The following is a 20,088-nucleotide window of genomic DNA, read 5'->3' on the forward strand; positions in this document are numbered from 1 at the left end:
AGCTACCCTGCAGTCTACAAAGTACTTCAGACTAGCTGCACCTTCACCAGCTTTGAGAACACTTTCATGATCAATCATTATAAAACATATATATATTATTCTGAAATGGACCAATCTGCACAACGACTACTTTTACTGTCTTTCACTATATTTAGATGAGAATACTTTTATACTTTCACTTGAGGAACATTTTGAATGCAGGACTTTTACTGAAACAGAGTATTCCTACACTCTGGTACTTCTACTTTTACTCAAGTACAAGATCTGAGTACTTCTACTTTTACTCAAGAACAAGATCTGACTTCTACTTTTACTCAAGTACAACATCTGAGTACTTCTACTTTTACTCAAGAACAAGATCTGAGTACTTCTACTTTTACTCAAGAACAAGATCTGAGTACTTCTACTTCCAATGTGTCTTTTGTTGTTTGAACAGTATTGTAAAGCATGAATCAGGTTCTGCTCACCGACATCAGTCTAATATTCACTTTAAATATGCACGTGTTTGAATTCAGACCATGAGCTTCATGCTTATTCACGGCCTGCTTCTTCTTTCTTTCTTTTTGAGGGTGGAGACAAATGGCAGACCTGCCTCGTGTCATAAAGGGGAGGGCCTTGTTGGCAGTATATGATTTTGGAGCAGCATGTTTTAAGTTCATATTGCATCTGACGCGAGCGATGGCAAGGCAGGAGGAGGAGGGAGAGCGTGTGTGAGCGCGCGCGTGTGTGTGTGCGCGTGTAGTCCACCTCCGCGGGAAACAATGGGGAGGATAATGAAACGGGGGGGGAACCCTGAATGGATGGAGCCACGGTGACGTCACGACCAGCCGCAGAAATGAAGCTGAGTTTCAGCCCCCCCTCCGGATCACTCGGTCTCCATCTCCCGAGCTGCACGCTTCTCCTGCCGGGGAGCAGAGCACCGACACACCGTGAGTATGGGCTGCTAACTGTGGGTTTTCTGCCACAAGAAGGGGGGGGGAGGCAGGTGCGTAACATCGGTTAAAAACATGGGAGGAAAACGCGCAGTCTCCTGCGTTTCCAGCCTGCACGCAGAGGAGCAGGATGTGTGTGTCGGTGTGTGTCTGTGTGTGTGTGGTTGTGTGTTGCTGGAGAATATGGGCGATGCGTGTTAGAGCAGCTTGTTTTCTGCTTTAATTTAAAAATGTTGTCTGTCTGCGGAGTGTAGCAGGATGGGGGGTCATCAGCTGCTGGGAGCGACTACGAGCTGGATGTCGCACACCACTAAATATGCATATTCAGTCTTCTATTCAATGTTTTATTTTCAAACTGCATGACAGGTGTGTATCGATACAGAATAACTCTAACTGGTGTGTTCGCAGCCTGCAGTGTGTGTGTGTGTGTGTGTGTGTGTGTGTGTGTGTGTGTGTGTGTGTGTGTGTGTGTGTGTGTGTGTGTGTGTGTGTGTGTGTGTGTGTGTGTGTGTGTGTGTGTGTGTGTGTGTGTGTGTGTGTGTGTGTGTGTGTGGGGTCGGGCCTCGGATCGGTGTGAGAGCAGGACCTGCTCAGGGAGAGGAACTTGTAGTTGCAGGTGTTTTGTCTCTGAGGGAGAACTCAGGGTTTCAGCCTAAATGACGCATCGTGCACAGGCTTCACGTGCGCCATGCACAGAGGCCAAGAGGCGCTCCCAGCCCTGATTTCATCTCTCTCTCACACACACACCGACACACACACACCGACACACCGACACACACACACACGCACGCACGCACGCACGCACGCACGCGCACGCGCACACACACACACACACACCCACACACACACACACACACACACACACACACACACACACACACACACACACACACACACACACCTCCAGGCACTAACAGGGTCACTTCTCCAGCTATCGGGCAACATATGGCACGAAAGAACAACAACCCAACAACATGACACGATGAGGACAAAAACAGAAAAGCTTGTCACTCTTTTAGTGTGTGGCTCCACGTTGAGCCCTTAGCAGGACATGAGGCTCCACATCGAGCCCTTAGCAGGACGTGAGGCTCAGATATGAGGATCGGCCGCCGACAGCCCCGCGCTGCATGCGTATACAACAAAGTGGTGGCGTTCACACCCATAGCTGGCGGATAAAGGGATCACAAGGCCAAGACTCCGGTCCACACGTGCGCACCGAGTATACGAGGCCTGTGTCCAGAACACGTGTGCAGAATGCGTGGAGCTTCCAGGGGGGATTGGAGCAAGGCAGCACACACACAAGTGGGATTATGCAACGTTTCACATGATGAACAGGAGAGTGTTAAAGTGGGGTCAGTGCACGAGGAGAGGCAGAGGGGAACCAAAGGGTGCTTTGCTCTAAACAATAATTGTGGAAATTCAGATTTAAAATGTGAAGTTTGGTTTTACTATTTATTGTTTTTATCTGTATTTTATTTGTACCCAGACGAGGCAGTAGTCGTGTGTGTGCAATTGCAGAATACCAGAGCCTCATTTAGCAAAAGCCGCTGCCCATCCTCCTTTATGTTCACACGTGTTGGACAATATGTTGTTCTGCACACTTTTACGAGTAATTTTCACTTTGAATGTTCGGGAGGCTGAAGCTGTTCACGGAGGAGGTCTGCCGAGCATCTCTCTGTTAAAACACTTTACTTCGCGCGAGCAGATCTCAGTTCGCTGGTGGAGTCTATCCGAAGAATAAAACGGTCGTCTCTTGTTTCCAGGGATCCGGGAGAGACACTCAGCGGCCTCACAGCACGTGGCTGTCGGTAACACGGCTCCCTGTCACTCACATCACACACAGGCTTCCGTAGTTACTTTGGGAAATTAAAGGGATTTAATATATTTTATATTTGAAGTATTGTTAATAAAAAAAGGAGGTGCAACGGTTTTCGTCAACCTAGTTATATTAGCTACTGTTCGTTTTAGGGTAGAATAATATTACACATCAAAACAGTTTCAAAAACGCAACCGTGAGTCAAATGTTTAATATGATTTTAAAAAATACACACAGCCCACATAATACTATTATAATAGTTTTGATATATTTTGTTAAATTCTTCCACATTCAGGGACGTGCAGTAGCTGCAGTTTCATTACATACAAGACCTGTGGAACACGTATTCATATATTTATATAAGTCGTTATTTCTAGCTCAAATTTGCGGCTGTGAATTGTGTGTGTGTGTGTGTGTGTGTGTGTGTGTGTGTGTGTGTGTGTGTGTGTGTGTGTGTGTGTGTGTGTGTGTCCATCAGACTCATTGTTACACCGTCAGCTCAGCGTGCCTCTTCCATTCTGGTCATGTAAGAAACCCATGTTTAAATATCGCATTGACGTGTGGATATGTTTCCTCCAAATGCAGCTTTCAGCCCGAGAATTCCTCCCGTGTGAATGTGATAAAATGGCGTGAGATGAAATGTGTAACCACGTGGTTGTAATCAGATGATAAGCAGTGGGACGCTATAATAGGATATAATTTCCTGCTAATAAGCTCTGCGCCGCCACCTTCGCATTCATTATTTCCAATTAGAGGCGCCGGATTTGGTGACGTCACGCACGCCACGGCCAATAGCACAGCCTCGCGAGGATTGTTTGAATGTTGGAGAGGAAGAACCCGGAGCTGGAGAGATGCTCTTGGATCTGAGCTCAGGTGAAACAGCTGGAGGTGTGACACTGGGGCTGTGGGGGGGGGGGGGGGTTCTGGTTTAAAGTGGAGCAAAAGAGAAACCCTTTAAACATCTCTGAACGCCTCATTTCCTGAACACACGGCGTGAATAAATCCTCGGGTGAAATGCATCGTGAATATTATGGGCTTCATAAACCCAGAAGACAAATACTGAAATGTATCAATTTATAAGAAAGAAGCACAATCACGGATCTGCTAATGAACGGACTGTCGGTGATAATCTGCATGTACTTATCATTCACCAGCTCGGAAGCCATGCACACTCTCCGACCTATAACTAAAGTCCTCCAGCAGTATTGCATCAGCCCACATCAAATCAGTGTGGTGAATGAATGATGAGTTTAAACACAAAGGTGAATCATTTGTTCTTAAATCGGTGAATAGTAAATAAAAATATATTTTAAGATATAAAAAAAAAATTAATAATTTAATGTAAAATTCTGTAAAAATATATTAAAAAACTAGGAAGTGTAGTTTTAATCAAAAACAGTGACATGTGTTCTCTTGAATTTTGCACATTAAAATAATACGAGTATTTGCATGAGCTAGTCATTAACCGTTATGACTGCAGCTGTGTGTGTGTGTGTGTGTGTGTGTGTGTGTGTGTGTGTGTGTGTGTGTGTGTGTGTGTGTGTGAGAGCATTTATTAGCCTGGTATTGTAATTGTACTGCAATTAAGTACCTAAAGCTGTGTGTGTGTGTGTGTGTGTGTGTGTGTGTGTGTGTCTGTGCGTGTGTGTGTGTGTGTGTGTGTGTGTGTGTGTCATGCTGTTAGCTGAGGCATGTCTCTGCTCTCAAAGGGCCTCACTTCGTCCTTGTGGATTGAAACAAAGCACCTCGTCGAACATCCGTGTTGGAGCGACAGCAAAACACCTTTTTAAAAAACAATCTACATTAAATCAAAGAGTAGAAGAAGAAGAAGAAGAAGAAGAAGAAGAAGAAGAAGAAGAAGAAGAAGAAGAAGAAGAAGAAGAAGAAGAAGGTGTTTACTGTAATCTGGAGGCAGAACAATGCCAGCGATGCTAACAGGGATGTAGCCGTCTCTGCTAACGCCTGCATGTCGGGGAGTTTGAGTGTTCGGGTTAGTGATGGAGGGCGAGGAGATTCTGCCTCTCTGTCCTCTCGCTCTGTATCTCAGTAGAGCTGTACTTGTGCCACCATGGCGTGTGTGTGTGTGTGTGTGTGTGTGTGTGTGTGTGTGTGTGTGTTACAGCATTGTCTCTACCCATATGTCTTTTTTGTGCTTTAGATTTTTTTGTGTGGGCATGTTTGGGTGAAGAATATGTGTTACATGCTCCGATAAGTCAGTGTGTGTGTGTGTGTGTGTGTGTGTGTGTGTGTGTGTGTGTGTGTGTGTCATCTCTGTTAGTGTACACGGGAGGTGTGTGTGTACGTCTTGGGCGCCCGACCCGGAGCGCCGGTGGACTGCTTTGGCATCAGATAATGCAAATGAAGACAGACCAGTTCCTTTTGTAGTGAGACAGCTCGGATCTTTTCATTTGAAAATGCATTCGGGTCGTGGCGGGAGGCGGCGTTTGAAGCCATCGCCCTCCTCCCAGTCCTCAGCGGGTGAGGCGGGTGCACCGTGGGGACGGAGGAGGGAGGGTTGGGCGCCAAAGCCAGTTTGGACCGGATTGACCACTCAGTTTTTTGATTGTTTGACTTCGGGGAGCTTTTGATATGGAGGCATTACTCGCGGACCAATCACAGCTCTCTGTGCACAAAGGGAGGATTCCAGTTGGCCGAGGCAGTTGGAGGCGGGGCATAAGGGGCCACTTAGCGACGTCACAAAACGAAGGGTCAGGACTTTTACGGGCCGCCGTGATATAAGGGAGGGAAAAAAGCCCGAGCCACAAGAGCAACGTCTTTGTGCGGAGGCGGCCTGCGCGGCTTTTATTGGATTTCCAGACCATTGTGTTTATTTTGAAACCTTTCAAAGTTAATCATTCAAAGGATGTACAATCGGAATGATGGAGACCTATAATTGTGTTTGTGTCCTTACAGGTCAACGCTGGGACCATGCGGCTCCGCCTGCAGCGTGAGAGGACGGGTAGCCTTAGGGGTTGGTTGTTATCTTTGGTTATCTAGCTGTATGAGTGATGTACATTCTTCATAAAGCTAGATAACCGAAAGTAACAAGAATCCCATTACACGCCTGAAAAGGCATCAAGACCCCGAACGAGCGCTCCAAGCAACACGAGAGCAGCACATGGCAGACGGGAGTCGACAGCAGCCGGAGGTAGGCCTTCAGATGAACCGAGCTGCGCTGTAAGTCCGTGCTCCGATCCATCTTAAGCAGGCGTCTGATTGGTAGGCATGTGGACACGATTAGGACATTGCTCCGTCCGGACCCCTGCAGCCGGTGATCCGTAGCTGTACCGGTGGTGCAACAGGATCGCTTTTAATCTGATAAGCCCCGTGATCCCCGTGTGTGGCTGCGTGCAGGAGCTTAGCCATAGCATCACATGAGTGACGGGCTCGTTGAGAAAGAGCCCGTGGACTTTGACAAGTCGTTTAACAAGTCTCTGTTAGCTAATCAGCTGGCGAGCCGCTCTGTTCACGCTCGGCTTTGCCGGTTGCATCTGTGGCATTAAGGGAACACGCAGGACGAGAAGAATGTGGCCTTTGTGTCCCGGCGGCCGCATACAGTGCTTTGAATTATACACGTGTTCCCACTTGGACGGGATTGTGTGCTCCCTCCGAGTTAATCCGTCGCTCCCAACGCCCCGCCGGCACATCAGCGAACAGACAAGAGTTAGATTGAGGCCAGTGTTGTTAAGTTAGCCGTTGTTTGTTTGTTGTCTCCCCCCCTACTCCTTTCTCCCTCTTGCATGAAAAGACGTTTGAGTTGGGGTCCAGTCGACGTGACAGTTGGCTTGGTTGTGAATGGGCCGTCGAAGGCGCCTCCATGTGGAAAGGCCTGATGGATGAATGCTGCTGGGGGGGGGGGAGTGGTCCGGGGGCAATCAAGCAGAAAGCGCCCCCGGTGACGAGATCCACGAGCGAGAGGAGAACAATCCCAGCCTCGAGGTTCTTTTCCCCGGACTCACGGCGAGGAGTAATTGGTCAATCAGATCTCCCACCTCAAGGCCTCTGATGGCTGATTGAAGGTGTGATTTCTTCTCTGCCCATCAAAGCCAGAGGGTCGCTCCCGCTGAGCGCCATCGCCGAACAATGGCTCCCAAGGTCTCCGGGCTTTGGAGCTCCAAGGCTAGAGCACTGTTCTCCAATTGCAATACGTTTGCCCCACATTGTGTTTGCCCTCTCACCACGGCTCCGCTAAAACATCGCGCCACAGTTTGGATATGTCCAGCTTTACCCCGGGGCAAATGGGAAGCAGTCAACGTGTGAACGCCAACCTCACCTTGATGTCAACCTCTCTGAGCGCGGCTGCTGAGTGTGGCATCTCGGAGAGGAACGAGGGCCTTGAGAGGAAGTGACAGCCGGGATGTCTCCTTCTTGGATGGCAAAGTAGTACCTGGTTCCCTCTGTAGTGTGCGAGTGCTGCATGGCTTCGTCCGTCACTGTAAATGCATTTAGGCCGTTTTAGTAAAGACACGTTGCCTCCTTCGGCTTCCTTTTCGTGTCGGTACCAATGTCGGAGTTAAATGGGAGTCTTGGACAGATCGTGTTCAGACCCTAAGCGTTGCCCTGGGAGACGCATGTCATGGTGCACATGCCTTGTGTGTGGCACAGTTATATCACGAGCACTTCCCACTGGGGAGTCTCAGCTTCTGCCTCCCTGAAAGTGGCACGGAGATGGGAGAGTTCCTAAAATCCACCTCGGGGCCTTTTTTGCTCTCTTTCTCTGTGTCCCATGGCAGCGACTGGAATAGAAAGAGAGAGAGGAGGAGGAGGAGGAGGAGGAGGAGGAGGAGGGGGGTGGGTTTGTCTGAGCGCTCATGCACTAGGCAAGCAGATTTAGACTCCAAGTGTCAAATAGAAAAGCAGCCATTGTGGCCGGGTCCTACTTGCCCCCCCACCAGTAGACTTTACAGTCAATAGAGCTAGTCCACTTGTCACGGAGGGACAATGCGCCGCTTTGCCTCCCTTTCAGCGCCTGCCGGGTCCGAGCAGCCAGACACCCTCCTGAATACGACCCAGTGATTCCTGCCCCCTTTTCTCCGCCTCTCTTTTCTCTCCGTGGAACACACCGGCGGGGTTTTGGCCCGGAGCAGAACGCGCCAGATCCTGTTATTTCTACAGCATTGGCATCCCCTCAAACCCCCCCCCCCCCCGCCTCAACCCCCCCCCCCCCGCGACCCAAAGCGCTCACAGGGAAATGAATGTATCTTAAGCGGTTGCAGAAGTCAATGGGCCTCCCCACACAAAGGCGATTAAGTTTGGCGACTTAGCGGTAACAGGTGTACTTAGACTGCGCTCGGACCACACGGGGGGCGCCCGCCTGGACCTCGGCTGTTTGGCCTCCCGACGGTTTTTAAATAAAAACGTGGAGTGTGTCCTCCGGATGTTTCAGACTTTAGAAATGTAGCCAAGAATGTGTTTGGCCTCTCCTCGTGTCTCACGGCTCTGCAGAACTGGGTGTTGTCGCATCTCTCCGGTGATTAGCCGAGTCTCCTCCGAAGGGACTCGCAGATATCTGTAGATCCGGCGCTGAGCTCACCCATGGCAGCGAGCTCAGGGTAAACAGTGCGGGCACACGGAGGGAGGAAGGACTACCGGAGGGACCAAAGCGTGAATGCGTTTTCACATTTAGCGCGGAGACGGTGATGTTTTAAGAGGGGACACGTCTTTCAAAGGGAATGAGTGCAGCCTTTCTCTCCACACCTCCAGTGTTTCCCACCACAACAAGCGAAGCCATTCAGCGGGAGTTTAAACAGACACTCAGCACCGGAGCACAGACACTGCCGGGTTTGTTTGTTTCACTCGTTAATAAAGCTTTTACCCGGAGCCTCAGTCCTCAGAATGACTTGGCAAAGCATCCGATGAAGGGTCTGTTCTCTTGTCTCTCTCTCTCTCTCTCTCTCTCTCTCTCTCTCTCTCTCTCTCTCTCTCTCTCTCTCTCTCTCTCTCTCTCTCTCTCTCTCACCTACGAGTCCAGAGTAAGCACACAATGTCATTGTTGCGTGAGCTGTTAATATCAGACGCTTCACAATAGAGCCCATTCGACATATTTGCATAAGGCACTTTTCCAACAAGGACCCGGAGAGGGCTTGAAAGCTGGCCCACTCCAGTGCCAGTGGCAAAAACATGTCAAGTGCCAATTAGGAGAGGTTTGCCACCATTCAGCAGTACCCCACCCTGCAGTCCTTCCCCTCCCTGCGTACCCAGCACCAACTCTCTCACACCCCAAGTCACCCCTGCTTTTACCACCTTATTCCAGTGTCAGACGTAGCCTTCCCCTGCTGACACCCCGAGACAAAAGCTTGCTCCCTCCACGGCCGGCTAATGGAGGATCCTTTCTGCCGGGCTCAGAGCATTAGAGGAATTGGACGGCGCTCTGTTCACCGATTAGCCAGCTTTCTTTGTTGATTCCTCTCAATGGAACGGTTCGTGAACTATGCGGCTAAACCTGGGAGGTGTTTTCTCCACCTGCTCGTGAAGATGGAATTCAGCAAGCTGGCTTTGAATGTGCGGGTTTGCTCGGGCCGGTGTGAGTGAAAGAGAGAAGAAGAAAAAGACGGCCGCAGATTTGAAGCAATTACAACCTTTTTCATATTTCCACTGAGGTCAGTCTGCGCTGGTGCTAATAGCATTTAGCTAATGACTTGCTTTAAGCTATCCTGCTGATTGTTTCCGCACTAACGCACAGAGGCTGCTCTCACGAGAAAGGCTGCAGTCATTTGAATTGTGAGCAGCGGCCATGAATCAGCTGCTAAAGGAAATGCACGATAACACAACAGTTTGATGAACCGGAGCTACGTCAGAGTCATGTTAGCTTCGCTGCAGAGTGTCAACAATGCTGCACCGATGTTGACATGTCGCCATGCCGACACAAAGCTGCATTGTTTCTAATGAAGCCAAACTGCAGCTGTCAGACGCAAAGTACGCGGTGACAGGGACGTCATTAGTGTCCTTGAATCGAAGTAGCTAACGGTGAGTTGACATTCTGGAAGCTTCTGCTACAAACGGCAGACACGTGAAATCAATAAAAGATTTGAAGAAATGACGCCGTAAACACGACAACAGACGTAATGGTGTTTGTCCGATTGGGCTGCCGTTGTTCTCCACAGAGCGTTTACCTAACTTACCGCCTCCCGCCACTCAGAAGGGTTTCTCTCTTGTCCCCTTTTCGCTTTCATTCTTTCATTCAATCTCTGTGTCGAGGTTTTTTTTTTTTTTTCTTCTTTCCCACCCTTGATTCTCAGATGGTTGGATCTGATTTGCATGCATTTGCATAATGGAAGTCATTTGCATGCTCAGGGGCAGACTGTACCATGAGAACAGACATGAAAAGGTGTGTGTGTGTGTGTGTGTTCGTGCCCGTGAACTGTACGTATGCGTTTGGATGGATAAACCACGTTTAAAGGATTCTCTTCCTGCCCTCTGCTCCTCCAGGTTTCCAGCTGAAGGGAAGCTGGCAAAAGAAGACGGAAAACAGAGAAGAAGAAGAAGAATATGGAGGAGGAGAAGGAGGGGTTGCTGTTGATTCTGCCCTCCCGCTGTCCTCACCCTCCTTTGCATCGCCTCCTCCCTTCCTCCCTTCCTCCTCCGCTCCATCCTCAGCCCCTTTCCCCCGTGCAGCGAGACGCAGCCCTCGCCACCATCTTAGAGCAGCGCTGGCATGAAATGGAAGTGGAAAGACAGTGCAGGTAAACACACCGACGACCCTCCACCTGCTGCGCCTCCCCTTCCTCCACCAGCCTCCGCTTTGTTTCTAATCACCTCGGTTACGTTTGTTAATTGCACGATTCCCAGCGACGGGTGGAGGGGGGGGGGGGCGTGATACGTGCGTTCACATTAAAGCACTCCGCTCTCGACGCGCCTTCCAGTGGGCATCTGTCCTCTGAAGCGCCATGTTTCTCGTTTGGGAATCGTCGTGCCACCCTCTCACTCGTGCCCCAGCATGGCGGCGACAGCTGCCATTTTGGAGACACGACGCATGCCGTGCCTTCTGGACGTTGCAGTGACACAATTCACGGCTCGGCAGTATATCTTGCCCACAGACCATAGTTTGCTGCAACAGACGGTTCTTCGTTCTACATTTATTTAAAATAAAAACAGCTTTTCTTCAACTCCTTAAAAGGGGTCAGGAGAAATGTCGAGGTGGGCTCATCTCTGCAGCGGAAAGGGATGATATCCATGAACACTGCAGGATGAAACAAACCAACCCAAAGCAGGAAGAGACGGGGAAGGTCTCAGCACTGGGAAGCTTCTCTTTGTGCGAGTGTTTGAGGGCATTCGGTGCTCAGACAAGTCGAGTATTGTTCTCCCCGAGCGAGCTCGTTACAGCCTTATTCCAACCGGGGAGCTCACAACTTTGAAAACCGCTTAAAACCAAAACACCAATTAGTATTGGCCGGGCTTGATTAGGTGAGGCAGCCGGTAAACAATGCACACCATTGTCCCCGCAGACACAGAGAGCTCCCTTTGTGTGTGGACGGTGTGGAGGTCAGAGACAATGCTAACGTACAGTCCATAAGGCCGGCAGAGAGACGGCTGTGGGGTCGAGGTGACAGACGAAAAGGAAACTGTTGCTCGACAAAGGAAATCATGGAGGGTCCGAGGTGACTTTAGAACAGAGAAGCAGTCGGTGGAAGTTTGAGGTGTTTAGTTTCTCCACTGATTTCCAATATTTACAAATCTTAATCAATCAATCAACGTTTATTTAAATAGCAATATCACACATTCGACCCTCTGTCCTTAGACCCTCACATCGGACAAGGAAAGTACCCAAGGAAACCTATAATGTTATACAACTGGAAGAGAAACAGGACGGACTTACATATCGAAGTCGTGTGGAATTTAAAAAGATAATACATTTACAACATAGTCCAAAGGCTAGACACATCTTAAGTCGTGCTCGTTTTGAAATGATATCATGCCAAGCTTTCTGCATTTACAAAACATACGAATATGACAAGGAAAGTACCCAAGGAAACCTATAATGTAATACAACTCGAAAGAGAAACAGGAGGGATCCGTCTCCAAGGACACACATACATATCGAAGCCGAGTGTAAATTAAAAAGATAATACATTAACAAGATGCCAGAAAAATCTTCAGCAGTGCTCGTTTTGAAATGATGTCATGCCGAGCGTTTCAGAATTTGGATTTTTTTATTTTCCGCCGCCGCCGCCTTTAAAACGAAGGCGTTCCTCTCGATGGTAACTGTGTCAAACTCGAGGCGCACTAATCACGGCCGGCCTCCGTAAAACAGGTGGTGGATTGAGCTGAAGGGGCCGTTCTCAATTTACTGTGTAAATTATGCAGAGCCCAAAACAATGCAAACAGTAGACAGTGGAGAGGCTGGCGTTGGCTAATGAGATGATGAGAAGGAGGTGTTTTGGGGGGGGGGGGGGGTAGGCAGCTTGTGTCTGGACCAGGGGAGCAGACACTGTCCCGTCTGAGGGGGTGGGGGGCGGGCAGCTGGGCCCCCATTGCACCACCATCCTTGGGAACCTCTGTGGAAAAGGGGCCCCCCAATAGTCTGTCTGCAAAACCCCCATCACCACCACCGAACAACAACACAGGCTTTACTGTCGTACGCGTCGTGTCAATATCACACAATCATTCACAACATTTACTTGATTCAAGACTCAAGACTCAAGACTCAAGACTCAAAGGTCTTTATGCACAACGCTACAGAGTGGAAATGGACATGAAATCCTTCTGACCTGAGCGCCTCCAAAAGTCCAAAATAAAAAGTGGTCCAAAAAGCGTTAAATTGTATTTTTAGTCTGATGACGCTGCTCTGCTCCGGCAGTCGAGATCGACTTCACTTCTATATCGACTTATTATTATTAAATATAAGAAAAGACAAACGTTGTCCTCGAATCGTTGATCAGTTTCTCTTGAGTTCCTCCACAGCACGCACGGCTTCAGTGTCGGCATGCAGTGAGAAACTCCTCCAGCGACGCTAGATATATACGAGACTTAAATACAATTAATAAAACGAGAAATACGAGGGTTCGGTCAGATTCACTTTATCGATCCCAATTTGTTGACCTTTAACCTAAGAGGTCACAAGGCAGGGAGATATCGGCTCTGCTTTTAGGTCACAGACTTGAACACTTCTTATCTTGAGTTGCATCTCAGATCTGTGGTATTTTTGTATAAGATGGAACATTTTTGTTTCAACAAGGCAAGGCAAGTTTATTTATATAGCACTTTTCAACGCAAGGCAATTCAAAGTGCTTTACAAAAAAAAAAAAAAATAAATCTCACTTGATTTTAGAATTAGTTTTTTATTGGAAAATCACCACATCAGAAAACCTTTGAGCATTTCTGACTTGATCCTTGTAGTCTAAAATAAGCGTTCCCATGACGACAAGACATCATTTATCTAAAGATCCCGTCTTACTCCAAGAACTCTCCCGTGGCTAAATGTCACTTGATCTATCGGCCGATTTCTTCACTTACTCCAACGAACGCCTTGTTTTTATTGGTCTTTTACTTGATTTCCAGTGTCGTGGGATAAAACTGTCCCCCTCCCCCTCCCCTCCCCCCCTCCTCCCTCCCTAATGTGAGTTTGGGGGCCTGGGAAGGACTTCAAGTTCATGTCCAGACCTCCTATTGAGCTGACAGCTGACTGTTTGCTCAATTCGGGGTCTCTATTCAGAGGAAGGGCTGGAGGATGGGTGTTGCTAGATGGGAGCACTGTGATAGCTATTCATCCAGCGGGGGTGTAGAGGGGGAGACGAGAGGGGGAGACGAGAGGGGGAGACGAGAGGGGGAGACGAGAGGGGGTTTGGGGGTGGTTTTAGTCGGGGGTGCATAAATAAAAGAGTGAGGAATCCGGGCTCAGAGTTTGCTTTGAGCGGTGTGCGCCTCTCTCACACTCTTTTAGACTCTTAATTACCGGCGCCTTCCACTTTCCTCACTCTCCTTTCTCTAACACACACACACACACACACACACACACACACACACACACACACACACACACACACACACACACACACACACACACACACACACACACACACACACACACACACACACACACACACACACACACACACACACACACACACACACACACACACACACACACACACCCCAATCATTCTCATCATCCCCTCCATCCCCTGGTTTTATTAGGCCACATGCTGGGGCTGTAAATTTACCATTAACAAGCGTATTCACTGAAGCCCCAACAAACAAGACGTGATGCGGTAACTCAGAGCGACACCAATACCCCCTGCCTTTTTACACCGCCGCCCTCCCTCTCTCTCCCTCCACTCTCCCTCCACTCTCCCTCCACTCGCCCTCCCTGCACTCTCCCTCCACTCGCTCTCCCTCCGCTCACTCTCCCTCCACTCGCCCTCCCTCCACTCGCTCTCCCTCCGCTCTCTCTCCCTCCACTCGCCCTCCCTCCACTCGCTCTCCCTCCACTCGCTCTCCCTCCACTCGCTCTCCCTCCGCTCGCTCTCCCTCCGCTCTCCCTCCACTCGCTCGCCCTCCGCTCGCTCCCTCCGCTCCGCTCGCCCTCCGCTCGCTCTCCCTCCACTCGCTCTCCCTCCACTCGCCCTCCCTCCGCTCTCCCTCCGCTCTCCCTCCACTCGCTCGCCCTCCGCTCGCTCTCCGCTCGCCCTCCGCTCGCTCTCCCTCCACTCGCTCTCCCTCCACTCGCTCTCCCTCCGCTCTCCCTCCGCTCTCCCTCCACTCGCTCTCCCTCCGCTCTCCCTCCGCTCTCCCTCCACTCGCTCGCCCTCCGCTCGCTCTCCGCTCGCTCTCCGCTCGCTCTCCGCTCGCTCTCCGCTCGCTCTCCGCTCGCTCTCCGCTCGCCCTCCGCTCGCTCTCCCTCCACTCGCCCTCCACTCTCCCTCCACTCTCCCTCCACTCTCCCTCCACTCTCCCTCCACTCACAACAAAAGGCTTTACTGTCGTACGCGTCGTGTCAAATTATCATACAATCATTCAAAACATTTAGTCTTACTCGATTCAAGACTCAAAGGTCTTTATGCACAACGCTACAGAGTGGAAATGGACATGAAATCTCCCTCTACTTGCTCGCCCTCCGCTCGCCCTCCGCTCGCCCTCCACTCGCTCTCCCTCCACTCGCTCTCCCTCCACTTGCTCGCCCTCCACTTGCTCGCCCTCTGCTCGCCCTCTGCTCGCCCTCCACTCGCTCTCCCTCCACTTGCTCGCCCTCCGCTCGCCCTCCACTTGCTCGCCCTCCGCTCGCCCGCCCTCCACTTGCTCGCCCTCCGCTCGCCCTCCACTCGCCCTCCCTCCACTCGCCCGCCCTCCACTCGCCCTCTCTCCACTCGCCCTCCCTCCACTCGCCCGCCCTCCACTCGCCCTCCCTCCACTCGCTCTCCCTCCACTCACTCTCCCTCCACTCGCTCTCCCTCTCTGAGTAACAGCTGAAGTGCTAAATGCCAACTTTAACATAGTGCTTGCTAATAGCTCAGGCGATGCTAATTAGCACGACGCTTGTTGGCTTTCTGGCCCGCCTGCTTTATCGGTTCACCCTGCACTCGCTGACCCGCTGTAATATTTTAAGTTGCTTGTCTGAGCCGCTTGAAATCGCAACACACGCAAACAAAACCCAGAGGTTTGATTGGCTTCTGAAGTCCGAATCACATGCTTCCTCTTTGCATTAGCAGCTCGTAGCGTACCAGGCTCCCCGAGAGAAGACGCTTTCAACTTCAGCCCCAATCCCCTCAGCCGCTGCTTACAGGTTTAGGAAACACGAGGAACACCCCCCCCCCCCCATAACTTATTGTTCATGTTTCAAAAGAACAAACCTCTCCTTTGATACAGTGGTGGAAAGTAACTAAGTACATGTATTCTAGTACTGTACTTAAATACAATTTTGAGGAGCTTGTAATTTAGTTGATTTTAGTTTTATACTACTTTGTACTTCTACTTCTCTACAGTTCAGAGGTACATGGTGTACTTCTACTCCACTACTTGTATTTAATACCTTCAGTTACTTTACAGATCTGGATGAATGATGTGAAATCTAATCAAGTGTTGAATCAGACTTTAGTTCCACCTGGAGTGAATCCACCAGCTACCCTGCAGTCTACAAAGTACTTCAGACTAGCTGCACCTCCACCAGCTACCCTGCAGTCTACAAAGTACTTCAGACTAGCTGCACCTTCACCAGCTACCCTGCAGTCTACAAAGTACTTCAGACTAGCTGCACCTCCACCAGCTACCCTGCAGTCTACAAAGTACTTCAGACTAGCTGCACCTCCACCAGCTACCCTGCAGTCTACAAAGTACTTCAGACTAGCTGCACCTTCACCAGCTACCCTGCAGTCTACAAAGTACTTCAGACTAGCTGCACCTTCACCAGCTACCCTGCAGTCTACAAAGTACTTCAGACTAGCTGCACCTTCACCAGCTACCCTGCAGTCTACAAAGTACTTCAGACTAGCTGCACCTTCACCAGCTACCCTGCAGTCTACAAAGTACTTCAGACTAGCTGCACCTTCACCAGCTTTGAGAACACTTTCGTGATCAATCTTTATAAAACATATCATATATATTATTATGAAATGGACCAATCTGCACAACGACTACTTTTACTGTCTTTCACTATATTTAGATGAGAATACTTTTCTACTTTTACTTGAGTAACATGTTGAATGCAGGACTTTTACTGTAACAGAGTATTCCTACATTCTGGTACTTTTATTCAAGTACAATATCTGAGTACTTCTACTGTTACTCAAGAACAAGATCAGAGTACTTCTGCTTTTACTCAAGTACAAGATCAGAGTACTTATACTGTTACTCAAGAACAAGATCTGAGTACTTCTACTGTTACTCAAGAACAAGATCTGAGTACTTCTACTTTTACTCAAGAACAAGATCTGAGTACTTCTACTTTTACTGAAGTACACGATCTGAGTACTTCTACTGTTACTCAAGAACAAGATCTGAGTACTTCTACTTTTATCCAAGTAAAATATCTGAGTACTTCTACTGTTACTCAAGAACAAAATCTGAGTACTTCTACTGTTACTCAAGAACAAAATATGAGTACTTCTACTTTTACTCAAGTACAAGATCTGAGTACTTCTACTGTTACTCAAGTACAATATCTGAGTACTTCTACTTTTACTCAAGTACAATATCTGAGTACTTCTACTGTTATTCAAGAACAAGATCTGAGTACTTCTACTTTTACTAAGTACAAGATATGAGTACTTCTACTGTCACTCAAGAACAACATCTGAGTACTTCTACTGTTACTCAAGAACAAGATCTGAGTACTTCTACTTTTACTAAGTACAAGATCTGAGTACTTCTACTGTTACTCAAGTACAATATCTGAGTACTTCTACTTTTACTCAAGTACAATATCTGAGTACTTCTACTGTTATTCAAGAACAAGATCTGAGTACTTCTACTTTTACTAAGTACAAGATATGAGTACTTCTACTGTTACTCAAGAACAACATCTGAGTACTTCTACTGTTACTCAAGAACAACATCTGAGTACTTCTACTGTTACTCAAGAACAAGATCTGAGTACTTCTACTTTTACTAAGTACAAGATATGAGTACTTCTACTGTCACTCAAGAACAACATCTGAGTACTTCTACTGTTACTCAAGAACAAGATCTGAGTACTTCTACTTTTACTAAGTACAAGATCTGAGTACTTCTACTTTTACTAAGTACAAGATCTGAGTACTTCTACTTTTACTCAAGTACAATATCTGAGTACTTCTACTGTTATTCAAGAACAAGATCTGAGTACTTCTACTTTTACTAAGTACAAGATATGAGTACTTCTACTGTTACTCAAGAACAACATCTGAGTACTTCTACTGTTACTCAAGAACAAGATCTGAGTACTTCTACTTTTACTAAGTACAAGATATGAGTACTTCTACTGTCACTCAAGAACAACATCTCAGTACTTCTACTGTTACTCAAGAACAAGATCTGAGTACTTCTACTGTTACTCAAGAACAAGACCTGAGTACTTTGTACCTCTGACGTTGACTTGTGTGCTTTGTGGAAGCTGTTTCTTAATGTCGTCGTTGTCTCTTTTCAGGAGGATGCTGCAGAGGACTCGATGAAGTGGAAAGCAGGACTCCTTCCTTCAGCGAGGACTAACCACGGACGGACCTCTTCGAAGCTCCCGTGTTTTCTCCAAGGAGGAACGCCTCTCGTGTTTTCTCCAAAGCAAACATCACGGCTGACTGTCGGGAACACGGCTGCAGGCGAAGACGGACGGCGTGGATCGACCTGTCCGGGCGAGAGACTCTCACCGAGTTGTGTACTTGTTCTTCTCCCTCAGACGTGAAGCAGTGCGACGTGCCTTCCACTGACACAGGCTTGACTTGCTGTACGTCTCATTTGATGAGTTGTAGCTATAGTTGGACTCAAAGACAGCTGTGAAGAATACTGCACTGTGATTGGACGGCTCCACGTGTCTGCTGACACAATGGCGAAGGAGTGAGCTGTCGTCTTTATACTCTATGCAACTGTTCATTCTTTTCTTGGTCTCTTTCATCCTGGATTTTTATTTTGGGACACCAGTTTATTCCGTGAAGAAAAAGCTGCCTTTCCTCCCGGTGTTAAAGTACTGCTGCTGAACATTACCGTCAGTGTGTGACGGACGATACAGCTCTCATATGTATTCCATCTCTTATTCGCAGCCCTAACAGACTTTGATTTGCAGCCGTGAGCCACCGTCTGAGTGAACGTGGAGTCACGCGGTTAGTATCCCTGGTGGCAGGAGAGTGTTTGATCAGCAGGAAGTAGCGGCGCAGCCTCAGGATACTGAACACACCCTGGTATTAAACACCGTTCCAGTTACCTGCTTCGCTTTAATGACACATGGTCGGGAGAGACTTCACAAATACATCGGCTTCAAACACTGCCTTCATTTCCTGTCCTTGACATTAACACACACACACACACACACACACACACACACACACACACACACACACACACACACACACACACACACACACACACACACACACACACACACACACACACACACACACACACGCCCAAATGCAATAAAGCGAGTACTATCGCAGCCTAATTCATTCTATATTAATTTTCGAGAAGTGGCCAATTTTTTATTACGATTGATAATCTATGCAAATCTTTTAAATATTACTTTAAACAATCCATGTCTACGCCGGGCTTTTTGCAATCGATTCAAGGGAGACTATCTCGGCCTAATTTAGAAAATGTATTCTTTTGATAATCATGCACATCCCAGTGTTCAAGACAATTACTTATCTGCGGATAAGCTTGAAATTATGTTTTTAATCTTCAGCAAAAAGAAAAAAAAGTCCCTCGTGATATCAGGCGGAATAGTGGCGATGAAATCCGTCGCACTTAATCTCTTTGTTCCTTAAATGCAGATCAGACATATCTATTCAGCTGTGCTACTTCATAGTGTTCTATGTGAATATAATATATAAATAAAAGCAGCAATGTTTGTGTTAAGCGATCTGCTTTGGTGTGAATGAGTGTTCACCACATGTGCCTTTGTATGCAAACAACCTGTTGGAATATGAATAAAGGTTTACATTGAAAACAATTGAAAAAGTGTCTCTTGTGCATTGTTTTCCCAAATGTTTTAAGTGATTAATCGAGAGGTTGAACATCCCTCTGTATGGTCGCTATTCTGTCAGCTAGTGGTGTAGTCAAGTACATGCTATCAGTGGAGAGAGGACGCTTTTCTAAATGCACTCCAAAGCTGGCAGCGTTTCTCTAAATGTGAGTGAGTCACGCCTTCAGAGAAATCAACAGAAGATTCAGGTCCAACGCGATGTTACAGCCAAATCAAAAGATGATCCCCCCCCCTGAGATCAAACACCACCATCACGCATGAACACACATGCCTTTAACCTGCTGTTACTCTAAAACAAAGAGCACAGTGTGTGTGTGTGTGTGTGTGTGTGTGTGTGTGTGTGTGTGTCTTCCCCTGCGTGATTTTGTGCCCAACATCACATATGGCAAACGTGCCAACGCCGACATATGGGCCCCTCGCAATTCATTAGCATTGTCATGTAAAGGAGGGCAATACTCGCACTGTAAAACAAATGAAACCCTACACAGTAGCCTACAGGGTGATCGCGCTGCTCCTCGCGCCCATCGCCCCTCTGTCAGGGAGTCTGGTGCGGCTCAAAGACAGAGGGTTTGAACGCTGCGTTGTGAGAAGCACCTGTCGGACACCGTACTTTGGAGAGACTCATACGTGTAGGAACTGGTACCCGATACATCATCATGAGATGAATGGTTAAGTGTTAAAACTATAAGGACAATTACGATTAGTGCTCACATCTGTAAACAAAACGACACGAGGCTTTT

The 20,088-nt window shown here is 48.2% G+C and overlaps 1 protein-coding gene and 1 long non-coding RNA gene across 2 annotated transcripts in view; one reads left to right on the forward strand and one right to left on the reverse strand.

Annotated features, from left to right (window-relative positions):
- LOC117460575 (killer cell lectin-like receptor subfamily B member 1B allele C) overlaps positions 1 to 20,088 on the reverse strand; it is a 461,418-nt gene that overhangs the window by 243,188 nt on the left and 198,142 nt on the right. The gene's annotated exons all lie outside the window — the stretch shown is intronic.
- Positions 678 to 19,315, forward strand: LOC117460253 (uncharacterized). The gene is made up of 4 exons (XR_004553624.2): positions 678 to 929; positions 5,662 to 5,896; positions 10,177 to 10,430; positions 17,804 to 19,315. It is a non-coding gene; the product is annotated as an uncharacterized lncRNA (long non-coding RNA).

This window comes from Pseudochaenichthys georgianus, chromosome 16, assembly GCF_902827115.2.
Source record: "Pseudochaenichthys georgianus chromosome 16, fPseGeo1.2, whole genome shotgun sequence".
NCBI classification, from domain to species: domain Eukaryota; kingdom Metazoa; phylum Chordata; class Actinopteri; order Perciformes; family Channichthyidae; genus Pseudochaenichthys; species Pseudochaenichthys georgianus.